This window comes from Oculina patagonica, chromosome 14 (assembly GCF_052425735.1).
Source record: "Oculina patagonica isolate OP01 chromosome 14, crgOcupat, whole genome shotgun sequence".
Classification (NCBI taxonomy): Eukaryota; Metazoa; Cnidaria; class Anthozoa; order Scleractinia; family Oculinidae; genus Oculina; species Oculina patagonica.
Window position 1 is genome coordinate 14,883,637 of NC_135771.1, and position 12,279 is coordinate 14,895,915.

The 12,279-nt window shown below is 40.3% G+C and overlaps 1 protein-coding gene and 2 long non-coding RNA genes across 3 annotated transcripts in view; 2 read left to right on the plus strand and 1 right to left on the minus strand.

The window, feature by feature from the left end:
• The window catches only part of LOC144638056 (uncharacterized), a 72,932-nt gene that overhangs the window by 53,575 nt on the left and 7,078 nt on the right, over positions 1–12,279 (minus strand). The gene's annotated exons all lie outside the window — the stretch shown is intronic.
• LOC144639393 (uncharacterized) lies at positions 8,175–9,038 on the plus strand. The gene is made up of 2 exons (XR_013568151.1): positions 8,175–8,710; positions 8,775–9,038. It is a non-coding gene; the product is annotated as an uncharacterized LOC144639393 (long non-coding RNA).
• The window catches only part of LOC144637978 (ATP-binding cassette sub-family C member 4-like), a 38,839-nt gene continuing 36,677 nt past the window's right edge, over positions 10,118–12,279 (plus strand). The window contains exon 1 of the mRNA XM_078497069.1: positions 10,118–10,221. The gene's annotated coding sequence lies outside the window, so the exon portion shown is untranslated. The remainder of the gene's footprint in view (positions 10,222–12,279) is intronic.

The window sequence follows — 12,279 nt, forward strand, 5'->3', positions numbered from 1 at the left end:
GACCCAGGCCCTTGTTTTGCTTCTAAGGGGGTACCCCTTATATTTTAAGCGTTAAAAAGTGGTTTGAAGGACTAACTGGGAAATTCCTACCTTTTGTTGTCTGATATATTTCTCACTTCGTCTGTTTATATAATCCGAATTAATACTTCAGGCCGCTTGGCGGCCCTAGTATAATTCTCATTTGTAATAGGCAATTTACATACAAAGGTAAAAAGGTCTATTGTTGTGAGTGAAAATGTGAGCCCAAAAGATATTCAAGTAATTTAACACCAAAATTGATATCACTGATTAAAGTATTGAGCAGTGTTGATAGTTTAGAGACTGACTCATTTTCTATATAGACTGGGACAAATTCAGAAAAAGGCGGCTTTTAAAAATTATGTCGGCAAATTCGAGGAAAAGTTGGTAAACACACTTTTTTAAGTCAAAATTACGTGCTGAATACGAAAAAAATTGTTTATTAAGCTGGATTTTGAGTTTTAAATCTCGAAATCTGGTTAAATAAAAACGGAACCAAATACCCGACATGGAAACGAGGCTGAACTGTTTTCCTTTTTTAAAAGCTTGTTTGGAATCGAATTTTTTTTCCAAAACAGCGAACTATACTTGTCTTAATCTTTATAATATAATTTGATCGAGGTTTCTTAAATAATGGAAGACACATTAAAACAATTTTCTTATTATTTGGTGTTTTTGTTTTGTTGCGCTTTTTTGCATTCGAGAAATTTAAGTGTCAAAAAATATATATTAAATCTACAATGTTCTAGGTGTTAAGTGGTTATTCTAATACTCGGTTTGACTTTTTCAGTCCTTTACGGCAATGAATGTTTAGATTCAACATTCGAAACAAACCCATTCATATGCTTTACGGTTTGATTCTGGTCAGAAACGTAACTGGCCGATGCGTGTCTAAATCGAATTGTTATCACAAAGAAATCGAAGTTATCGATTTCGAAAAAACAAACAATATGAAGCGCTGAGTCTTAAGAGAGGAGAAAATCGCTAAGTTCTGATAGAGATTAATTGTTTTGGCTCAAGGGAAAGACATTTTCATTCAAGAAAATATGAGTTTCGTTCAAAAGGTTTAAATGCATCAGTCGGGCAAAGTTAAGTTGCCTGGCTGCTAATTCGAACTAGTTGACTGTGAGAGATCCATGGCAGGGGTTGTGTACAGTTTTCAAAGTTAACATTTAGAAAATGGAAGAACGGGTGAGTTTAAAAAGATCTGCGCCTGTTATTTCCTTAAGTGAGTGTATTATTTGCCAGGAGTCAAAAAAGGATATCCTGTTCAGCGCAACAGTGCAAGGTTTGCGTTCATTGAAAGAATCATCCGAGGAGCGACGAAAATTAAGAGACACTGCCAACACAGAAACAATCGACAGGATATTGAATGCAGCTGAAACGAACACAGCAGAGGAATTAAAATGGCACAAGAGCTGCTATGCAAAGTATACTGATAAGGGTAAGATAAGTAGATTAAGAAAATCGCTAGATTCTTCAAATAATCTTTCGCCACCTGGACTGACTGCAAACACAGCGCTTCGCAGTAGAACTCTCCCGACCGACTGGAAACTATTCATGTTTTGTCAAGACGGAGAAACGCCTAAAAAGCAAACATTGTGTTCAGTAACAACTTTTAAAATGAGTCAACAGATCCTTGAAGGAGCGAAGTGTGAACACGAAGTCTCTTTGCGTTTGGCAAGTGTAAATGACCTTATCGCGGCTGAGGGCAAATATCATCCAAATTGCTATAAAAAAAATTCATGAGAAACGTATCGTGGTCAAGTAATGTGGCAAAAGATGAAAGTGGAAAAGTACTGTTGGGGCTTATCGATGAGTTAAAAAAGTCTGCAGAACAAGGTCATATTTTGGACCTTAAGGAGGTTTGGCTCCGCTACTGCTCCCTAGCTGCTGAGCAAGCCATTGAAATCCCTCCCTCATTTAGAAGTCGCATGACCACATTCAAGGAATACATCGCACCGCTCAATGTGAGTGGAGGCCGGAGGTGGACACCCAAACACGTCGGTCTTGGCAGTAGTCTTCGTCAGGCGACACGATCAAAGAGACTGGTAGAAATGTTTCATAATGCCGGTTTGTCGAGTCGATACTGCCCTCGCCAAGCACACACTTTCAACGATGGACGCAGAAAACAAAACAGTGATTCCTGTAAATCTAGCTGAAGGAAGCTTTGTTCATTTTACCGCTGACAACATTGACATCAACGAGGGGACACTTGACGGGCAAAACACATTTCACGCAACACAGTTTGCAGCCTGGCAAAGAGGTCCGGAACCAGTTAGCGTCCTCCAGAACATAATGCCGACCAAGAGTGCGACCCTCAAAGTTCCAGAAAAGATGAACGCTATATTACCTGCGTACATCAGAGAAGGTAGAGCTGAGCCGCAGTTAAACGAAGCCAAAGATAAATGGTTCAACCAACCAATCAAAGATTGCCAGCGGCCTTAAAAGCAGAGGCAACAGATATGGCATTTTTCCTCAAACGGCAAAATGAGGATCCGAAGTCACGCTGGACAAGCTTCAATGAAGCACATACAGCGATAGACCTTGAAGTAAGTACAGTTGGGTACATGCCAATCATATTAGCACCAGCGCACGATGTTGACACTTTAAACACAGTCGTACAACGAATCATTCAAGTTGCCGAATCGTTTAATCAGAAGCACATCGTGTTGACGGTTGATCAAGCCCTTTTTCCATTACTCATGGAACTGAAATGGGTGGTACCAGAGTATAAAGACGTCCTTATTCCACGCCTTGGAGGTCTTCACACATCAATGAATTTCTTAAAAGTACTAGGCCAGCACATCCAAGACTCAGGACTACCAACCATCTGGATAGAGAGCGGTATCTTAGGTCCACGAACCGTAGAGCGTGCCCTCGCAGATCACTCTTCAGGCAATGTGGCAATTACTTCTGCCGCAACTTTTGGCCCATATAGAAGAGAAAGACAACGAACTGAAACAAAGTCTTGAGAAGTCTGTTCAGTCAAAAACGGAAGGAGAGTTTTTGAATCTGCTTGACCTACTATCATCTGGTAGGTACCGCGAACTACTATAATCATTCATCGCAGTGAAGAAGGAAAAGAATCCTAATCTCCAGTACTGGTTGCAGTACATGGACATGGTCTGTATCCTTCTGCTGTTTATCAGAGCTCAAAGAGAGGGAGTTTGGGACCTACATCTGTATGCCTTTCACAAGATGCTGCCATTTTTCCATCGCTATGATCATACAAATTAAGCACGATGGGGCAGTGTACCTTGCGCAAATGAAGCAGCTCCCAGAAGAGGTACAAACCGAGTTTGACGAAGGCAACTGGGTCGTGAAAGGTTCCTCTCGGCGATTTAATCAGGTCGATCCCGACCAAAGTCAGGAGTGGCTCAATGGTACCGAAAGGAGAGGCGGAGGGATAGTTGGCATTAGGAGGACGACAGCAGCGCTGTGTAGATGGACTCTGTCGTTTAACCTTCGCGCGCATATTGCTGCATTAACAAGGAAGATGTATCATGTTAACGATGATGACGGAGATGATTTGCAATGAGTCTAACCCGTCCAGGAAACCGCGGGATAATGCCGATGAGAAGAAAGTGGTCGAGTTGCTGCGTCAGGCCAACGTTTTCAATTTCAACCAACAACCAACGGTACCTGAAAGGTTGCAAAAAATCATCACCAAAGACGTAGCAACAACAAAGATAGCAGACTCCTTACTTAAAGCAAACAGCCTTGGGCAGGAGAAGCTGTTGACCTTTGTGTAGGAAAGACTTATGACGCCGGAAGCAGATGGACATCATAAGAAGCTCAGGGATCCTCTGCCCAAAAATAAAGCTCCCACATTTTCTTCTCTTTACGAAGTCCAAAAGAAAGAGAGTGAGAAGTCTGCCGCCATCAAGGCCGACAGAAATATCCTTCAACGCATCAATAGAGCGTATGATGCTGGTAGAAGTGTAGATTTACCTCGAATCCTCAACCATGAATTAATGGAAGTCCCTCTTGCTATCGCAGATACCAATGGTCAGTTGCGCACTGGAAATAAGTCGGTGATGATTGAGCTGCTGTCGAGTGGAACCGAACGTCCTCTGGTCACACCAGTCGCAGGACGATCGACACTAGTAGTAGATGGTCAAGCATTAGTCATGAGTCTGGGACGACCTTCAGAGTGTAACACTTTTGATGATCTCGCGGATAAATTTGTGAAAGCTGTTCTTGTCTCTGGAAAGGATTTTGATCGAATAGATGTAACATCTGACCGATACAGGGAGACACCAATCAAGTGCGCAACTAGAAAGAAGCGTTCTCGAGGCCACGCCCTCATTAGAAGAGTTATTGAGATGGCTCCGTACCTCTGCCTAAGTCCTGGTCAACATTTCTGGCTCTTGATGAAAACAAGGTTGATCTTGCACGCTTCCTCACAGAAAAGCTAATTGCAGGAGCCCCAGCCGATAAAATCATTATCGTTGGTGGCGGATTCGAGGAAGAAGATACGGTCAAGTGTTCCCGCTCGAACATCGACATCAGAGGCCTTAATGGTTTCCATGAAGAGGCGGACACTCGAATGATTCTACATTGTGTACACTCAGAGGCAAAGTTCCTTGTCGTCTCATCCCAAGACATGGATGTCTTTCTCCTTTTAGTTTCTCACTTTGATAAAATGACCTGCAAGCAGTTGTGGATGAAAGCTGGGACGTCTAAGAAGCCCAAATATTTGCCAATTCCCACGATTCGTGGGAATCTGAAGAGAACAATCCCAGAGGTGGAAACCATTTTCTCCTTTCATGCAATAACCGGCTGTGACACAGTCTCCTACTTTGCTGGCCACAGCAAGAAAACATCATGGAAGACCCTCACAGACCGCCACATGCTCCTGAAAAACTTAGGAAATGGAGATCTGAATGATTCCACCGTGAGTTCCGTTGAGAAGTTCATTTGCGGAATCTATAAAGTAACTGACGCAGAGAGCTGCAACGAAGCGCGCACAAAGTTGTTTTCTAAATGCCGGTCACCATAAGCTCTTTCCCCGACGAGTGATGCAGCGCGATGGCATATTCAAAGGGTGCACTTCCAAGCAATGGTATGGAAACAGGCGCATGTTACACAACCCACCTTTCCACTCCCAGAGACCATGGGTTGGACAAAACTGAATGACAAGCTGGTGCCCAAGCTGATGTCTCTTGCCCACGTACCGGAAAGTTGTGATGAGATGGTTAACTGCGGGTGCAAATCAGGATGCAAATCAAAGAAGTGTAGCTGCCGGAGTGTGGGACTACCATGCACAGGAGCATGCAAATGTAGAAGTGCTGCAGAGAGCTGCTGCCAAAATGATGTTAGTGGTGGTGTTATTGGAAGCCAAGAACAGTAAATGGTACAGTAGAGTAAAACGATTTACCACCTTAAAGTATTTTTATTTTTAGTATATGTTTTTCAAATAGCTGACGTGGAATTCGATAATCGAAACGCCAGTCACGTGACCAAAACTCACAATGGATTTTACGTTAACTTTCAATTTATTCACTTGCTCTATTTTCATAAGCTACAAGAAAACAATTAGTGTTTCAACTCCTTTTTCGCTGTTTCGACAACTATTGTGCACCTCCCTCCACGTAATTACGATATAAACTCTAGCCTCCTTTTCAAGAATTACGTGACCAGAAGACCACGTAATCAACATGTCGTAGACATAGAATCTTTCTAATAAACACTCTATGTATCTTCTGCTGATCTGGGTAAAATTTAAACCTTTTTTGTGTGTTTTGTAAGGAGATATGACTCATAGCCTCGCTTTCATGTCTTAATTGTGTATGCTAATTAAAATGACTGATGTTAAGGTCAAAATGGCCGAATCCAGCTTGGTAAACAAAATTTTCGTGTTCAGAGCATAATTTTCATCTAGAAAAGTGTGTTTACCAACTTTTCCTCGAATTTGCCGACAGAAGTTCACTTTTAGGAAAGTTGTCCCAGTCTAATAGAAGGGAAAAAAGTCCGTTGGTATTCTTTATTAAGTTGTGCATTCCAAGGTAAGGTTAGTTTCTAACCAATGTTCATAATAATAAAAGTCAAATATTAAGCTGCTTTGATCACACAATTGACATTTAAACTTGTACAATGCTAACTCAATGTTTTTTATGCAACATAGTATGGAATGTTTAATGCAACATAGTGTGCAACTGTACTAAAGAGCCAGGAAGCTGCCACAACTTTGGCAGAAAAATAATGTCTTGAAATAATGTATCTTGATTAACTCTTGTTTAAATGCAGCTCAGATAGTTTTCTTCACTGACTGTAAAATCTGTGATGCAGGATAAGTCCAATAAGTCCAAAATATTGTCATTAAATTTTAGGGGAAATGCCACACTTCAAGTGAAGTCCAGGAAGTAAGGTTGATACAGTAGCTTGTTGTACTCTTTGTCTACACTTACTGTACAATCCGTGATGCAAAGTATGTCCAATAAGTCCAAAATATTGTTATCATTTGGAGGTTGTACACACATACAGTACAAGTGGAGTCTAGGAAGTAAAGTTGATACAGTGGTGAGCCAGTGAAGACCTCTGATTGAAGGGTCTTTTCATAATTTGGTGAATCCGGATATGTTTAACACAGTTTCTTTTTATCTTGGATATGACGAGTGTCGACGAGTGAAGCCCGTTGAGTGACTGGAAAGATGCTAAATTCAGCGCATGCGTAGACGTTCTGCCGCGGTGTCCGTGGTCGGTGGTACTCGTCGAAGTTAAATAAGCGGCTTATTGTCTCTAGTCAAGTCCTGACTGTCAAGTTAAGATTTTCAATTGCATTAAGACAAATACATTTCCAAAATCTATTAGCAAAACCTATTTTCTCTCCAGAATGTGTGTGATAAGTAAGCCAATTTCGATATTTTGACTCAATATTAAAATTCTAACATGGCGCCGAGTCTTAAGAGGGTTTCAATGGGGCTAGCCGTTAGGTACGAATTGAAAAAATTAACCCACAGCTTTAAAAAAAATGTTACCCGGAAAAAAATTCTAGCCACGAAGTGAAAGTGTCAAGATCTTGTGTCTTGTGTCCCTTGTCTTTTATGCGTCTTAGTACCACAATACTTTTCAAGTCGGCTAGTGTCAATACTTTTCAAGTGACAGAAGTTTCTGCCGAATTTGTCCTACATGAGTTGACATCTGAGAATGATCCCAAGGCCTTAAATATGTTTTACAACAATGGAGATTAATTTTCAACTTTTATAACAATGAAAATAAATTTTCAGCTTTTTAAAATGTAAATTATTCCATTGACACCCTCTCTTAAGGCCGGTTCACAGATATAAGCATAAACACAATCATAAGCATAAGAAAAAGGAAATGCTTCCATTTTCTTGTGCTTAAGTCGCGGGGGACACCTTTGGCTTATCATTATGCATTTATTTAAAGCGTATGCACGAAGTGCAACGACTGACATCGACAACTTAACGAGCGAGTATTTGCATAAAAATATGAGCGCGCGCGCGTGATTTGATGTGTGGTATTGTTTGTGAAAAAAATGTTTACTCAAAAGAAAAGTAGGGCTCTGAAAAATTCCCATGTTTATTTCATTTCTAAAACATAAAAATGCTTGAACTCTTACGAGATTTTATCCAATTTATAACAACGCTTAACTTTATGCGTTTAAGCAAATTTATATGTAATATAAATGCCAATTTATATGTAACATAAATTAAAGTTAATGTGACAACCATGAAAGGAGTTCAGAGAAGTCATAAGATCACTCCATTCAAATATGCAGATCCGTCACGCAATATGCTGCAAGACTATCACTCTTGCGTTACATTCAAAGGTCAAATTCACTTCTAGAGTATGATGCGCTATTCGGGCTGGCCAATCACATCGCCCCCTATTCTATTATGTCAATCAAGATCATGCGGTTTTATCTAGACATGAGTAGTTTTACTTCAAATTCTCTGAGCTCCCTAGAAGAGTTTTCACAATAATTCCCACCCACCCAACCCTCTTTGGTTCTCTTTTAGCATAATATTTGTAAAAATTTAGGCAATGTTCTAATTCTACGCACATATCCGGCTATGTTGAGGGTGTTTATTATTATTATTATATTGTTATTATTATATTATTAGCCATAGCTGATGGACTAAAGAAGCAAGTCTGCATTTCTGGACATTATAATAATAATTATTATTTCCATTTTGTATGCTAACTTAAGTTTAGAGCTTATGGACTTAAGCAGCATGCCTGCTTACATTTGTATAGAGACATTGTTTTAATATTGCTACATTCTGGTACACTAACTCAGGCTTAAAGCTGATGGACTTAAGCAGGATGCCTGCTTACAGAAACATTGTTTTTGTTGTTGTTACCATTTTGTATACTAGCCCAGGCTTAGAGCCGTTGGACTTGAGCAATGTGTCTGCTTTTGAGACATTGATATACATGTAACCGTTAGCTTTAGTGTCGAGCTGGCATATACTAACTCGACCATTCTGTTATTCGATTACTGTCTCTTCTGAACTTCTTCAATAGATCTAGACCATCTTAACTAAGCGTTGTTTTTTCTTAAAGTTAATAAACCACGGGAGGGGATAAAGTGCTCTGTACAATTCGCCCTTTTGCCCCATAGCCTCACAGGGTCAGCTTTCCCCTTATAGTGGGGCCCCCCAGTGTTGCTGTTGTTGGTTGTTGTGATTGTTCCCAAGGGTCCTAGAGATTAGGACCCCAGGTTCTTGGGAACTAGGGCATGTGGTTGTGTTTGTTCCCAAGGGTCCTAGAGATTAGGACCCCAGGTTCTTGGGAACGTTCCCAAGGGTCCTAGAGATTAGGACCCCAGGTTCTTGGGAACCAGGGCATGTGGTTGTGTTTGTTCCCAAGGGTCCTAGAGATTAGGACCCCAGGTTCTTGGGAACTAGGGCGTCCTGAAAGGAAGGAGAGGATTCCAGTCTCTCGTTGCCAACCAACTAACCTGTGATACATGTACCCTGCATGATTCCTATTGATGATTCTGATTGGCAACTCGAGCACTTCATCCCTTACCCCTTTTCCCCCATTGATTGTCTTGTTTTGATTTCATGGGTTGGGAACATTAATATAGATTAAAGGAAGTCTATGGCCTAATATTCGTGTAACTCAGAGTTATCATAATAATATTCACTGATAAACAATCGTGTCTTTTTTTGTTAAAAAAGCATTGTTCTCACAATTAAAGCGTGGAATATAATTACCATAATTACCATTTGGAAACCGTGTTTTGATCGGGAGACCTTCGGAAATCTCAAAGTTTGGACTTTTCCGACAATTTTGGGGCTGAGAATACAGCGCGGATACAGAACTTCATGAGCTGCCACTGCAGAGAGGTAAACTAGGAATACTGTAGTGTGTCATAACAGAAGCGGAATTCTAAAAGAGCGCTTTTAAAAAAGAGAGAAGGCATTGAATTCAAATTTGCACATTTAAACCACCATAACTTGCTGGCAAACTTTAAATTAAAAAATCCGCTTCTGTTATGACACTCTAAAGGGATTGACTGATTAGTTTTTGACAAGATCACAGTGTGCTGTCTCCTACTCGTTCCGCAAACTCTACCCCAAAACCAAGTTCTTCCCAATTTGGAACTAACGAGGTTATAACATCGCAATCTACCAAATAATAGATCACATTTATAGCCTTTAATCATTTCTGTATGTCTCTGTAAAAACAGAGAAATAAGCGTTTTAAAAGATGCAGGTCAAGCAAAATTTCGCTTCATGAATTTATTCATGTTGTAGGTGTGCCCCGCGACCTTAATCTTATGCTTTTGTCATTCAGGTTCACGCTTCGCACGCTTATGCTTATGCTTATGCTAATGTTTATTTGAGTTTATGTTTATGCTTTTTTTGCGTGCGTGGCGAGTGGTCTGTATTTGCTTATCGTTGTTGGTATTGATCCAATGTGGTGAAATAGATTGTACTTAGTGTTTCAGTGGTTTTTAAATCTATATCGTTTCAATGTGATTAATGTACGTTATGAATTCTGAGATCTTTTTTTAAATTTGCGGTGGATCGTAATCGTTTGTCCTGTGTAGCGTGTCACCCTTCAGGGCATTTAAATAGGCATTAACGTATGTACATATTTTCTTGATGACACGGACCGACTAAAGGATCGAAGGGTTTTGGCGGGGCTAAGCCAGGAACGTTTTCCTTAGTGTTTCTTTGTGACATTTTTACACACGCTGTCGACAAGTCCGCTGTTCGTAAGGTAAGGAGAATTTTTTTGTCGTGACGAATGAGGCACTGTTAGGGGTAAATTCCGACAGGAGACACGGCTCTCAAACGACGACGTGAAGGAACTGAAATGACGATGAACGACAAGACAGCTGCCGTGAAATCACGACAGCGACAAAGATAAAAGCAGCAAAGTGGACAGCGACATTGCCGTTTTAAAATTAGAAATGATTAGTGGATGGTGTCGTTATGATCAAGAAAAAGCGAGTGGGATCATACAAATCATGTGTGGACAAGCAAACCAGGTTTCTGTACTAAGAACGGTTAGAGTACGAAATTGCAATCAATTTTTCCTACTCCTTGAGTCCTGAGTCATAAGAAGAGGCTCTTCATATGAGCCCGGTAAACGGGCTGTCTCGGTTACCGGGACGGATTTTGTCGCCTGTTCATATGGGAAATTTCAGCCCGATTGGATGAAATTCAAGAGACGAAACCAAAATGGCGACACATTAAGTGTAATACTCCATAACTTTCGAGCTATTTTCAAAGTTCGCGGCCACCGTACCTCACCGATTTCGCTGAAATTTGGCATGCAGTCTTGTTTTAGGGTCCTAACTACCAAATGGATATTAAAAAGTTTCAAATCTTTTTATTTTGGAAAATATCGAGAAGGCCGATTTGAAGCGTCCGTGACGGCCCGCCAACATGGTGGATCGAAGGTGTTCTTGTTACTTCGACACTGAACCTGCCGTCACAGTTTCTCGATCATACTTGGTACAGTTATAAAGAACTATCTTTCTTCTTTCAATTTATCAACATAGATTCAGCAAATGCTGAGTTTGAATGATCAACGGCCAAGAAGTTCGAAGGTATGTTAACGATGTTTTGAACAGCCTCAAATTTACTACAAAATGAAAGGCTTATAACTCCACTGTTATCTCGATTTAGAACTAGCCAATTACCATGAACAAAGCTTGTTCATTGGTGAATTGATTCCATTAATAAAAAAATTGGGGAAATGTAACAGTCTAGAATAAAAATTTATAGAACCTCTAGTAAATTGGCCATTTCAGCGCCATTTTAGCGAATCAGCTCATATAACAGCACATAATCGGGAGAAATATGAAAGGGTTACGGTCGTTTAAAATAAGCAGTTTTCATGTATTCTTTGCTTATCTTAAACAAATACATGATCTTTGCCAAAGATATGGCGATTTTTGAGCGTAGGATTGTTTTTCCAAATTTTTATATCGGCGACTTTGTTGTCGAGATTATACGCTGTTGTAATTCAATATTCGTTTCACAAGAACTTCTGTTGCTCAGTCGCGTTTTCCAAATCACTGTTTAAGATGTTGCCCATTCCGTAACAGAGTCATTCTTAATTTTTCTTTAAAAATTACTGGGAATGCAAGAATGTCATAGAACAATTTTATACTAGTGAAATACCTGTCAGACATAACTTCAACTGTTCGTGTTATCCAGCTGTTTTCACAAATATGCAAATTAAGAAATTCTTAAAGTGCCTATCTTTAACTATTTCACGCTTAAAGATTCCTCTAAATCTTTTCGCCTACCTTTTGGCCAAACTAAGGGCCTGTTTACATGGAAGGCGGGTGCCCCGGCTAACCGAGTTACCCGGCTAACCGAGCTACCCTGGGCGAGCCAACTTTTCATACGTTTCTTAAGAAAACGTATTGAAGCCTTTACATGCTAGAAGGGTAACCCGCCTTGCCGGGGCACTCGGTCTACTTGCCCGGGGCACCCTTCTAGGCGGGATAGCTTTTTGCCATGTAAACGGTTATGCCCGAGCTATCCCGGCTTGCCGGGATAAGTTTTCGCGCGTGTTTTTAAACTAAATTTGAAGTTAATGGCATAAAATGTATAAATTCTGGACCCAAACAGTGCTATTTGACCAAAATTAGATCAAATTAGTTTTATCTGTAGGCTGGAAAATTTTTTCTTTGAGCAAGAGCTAATTAATTCGAAATTTTCGTAGGAATGATTATCCTAACTCACGAAACAACAAATTTAATTTCAATTTGGCGGCCAAAGACTGTTGAATTTCGATTGAATTTCCCCATAAATGGACGTA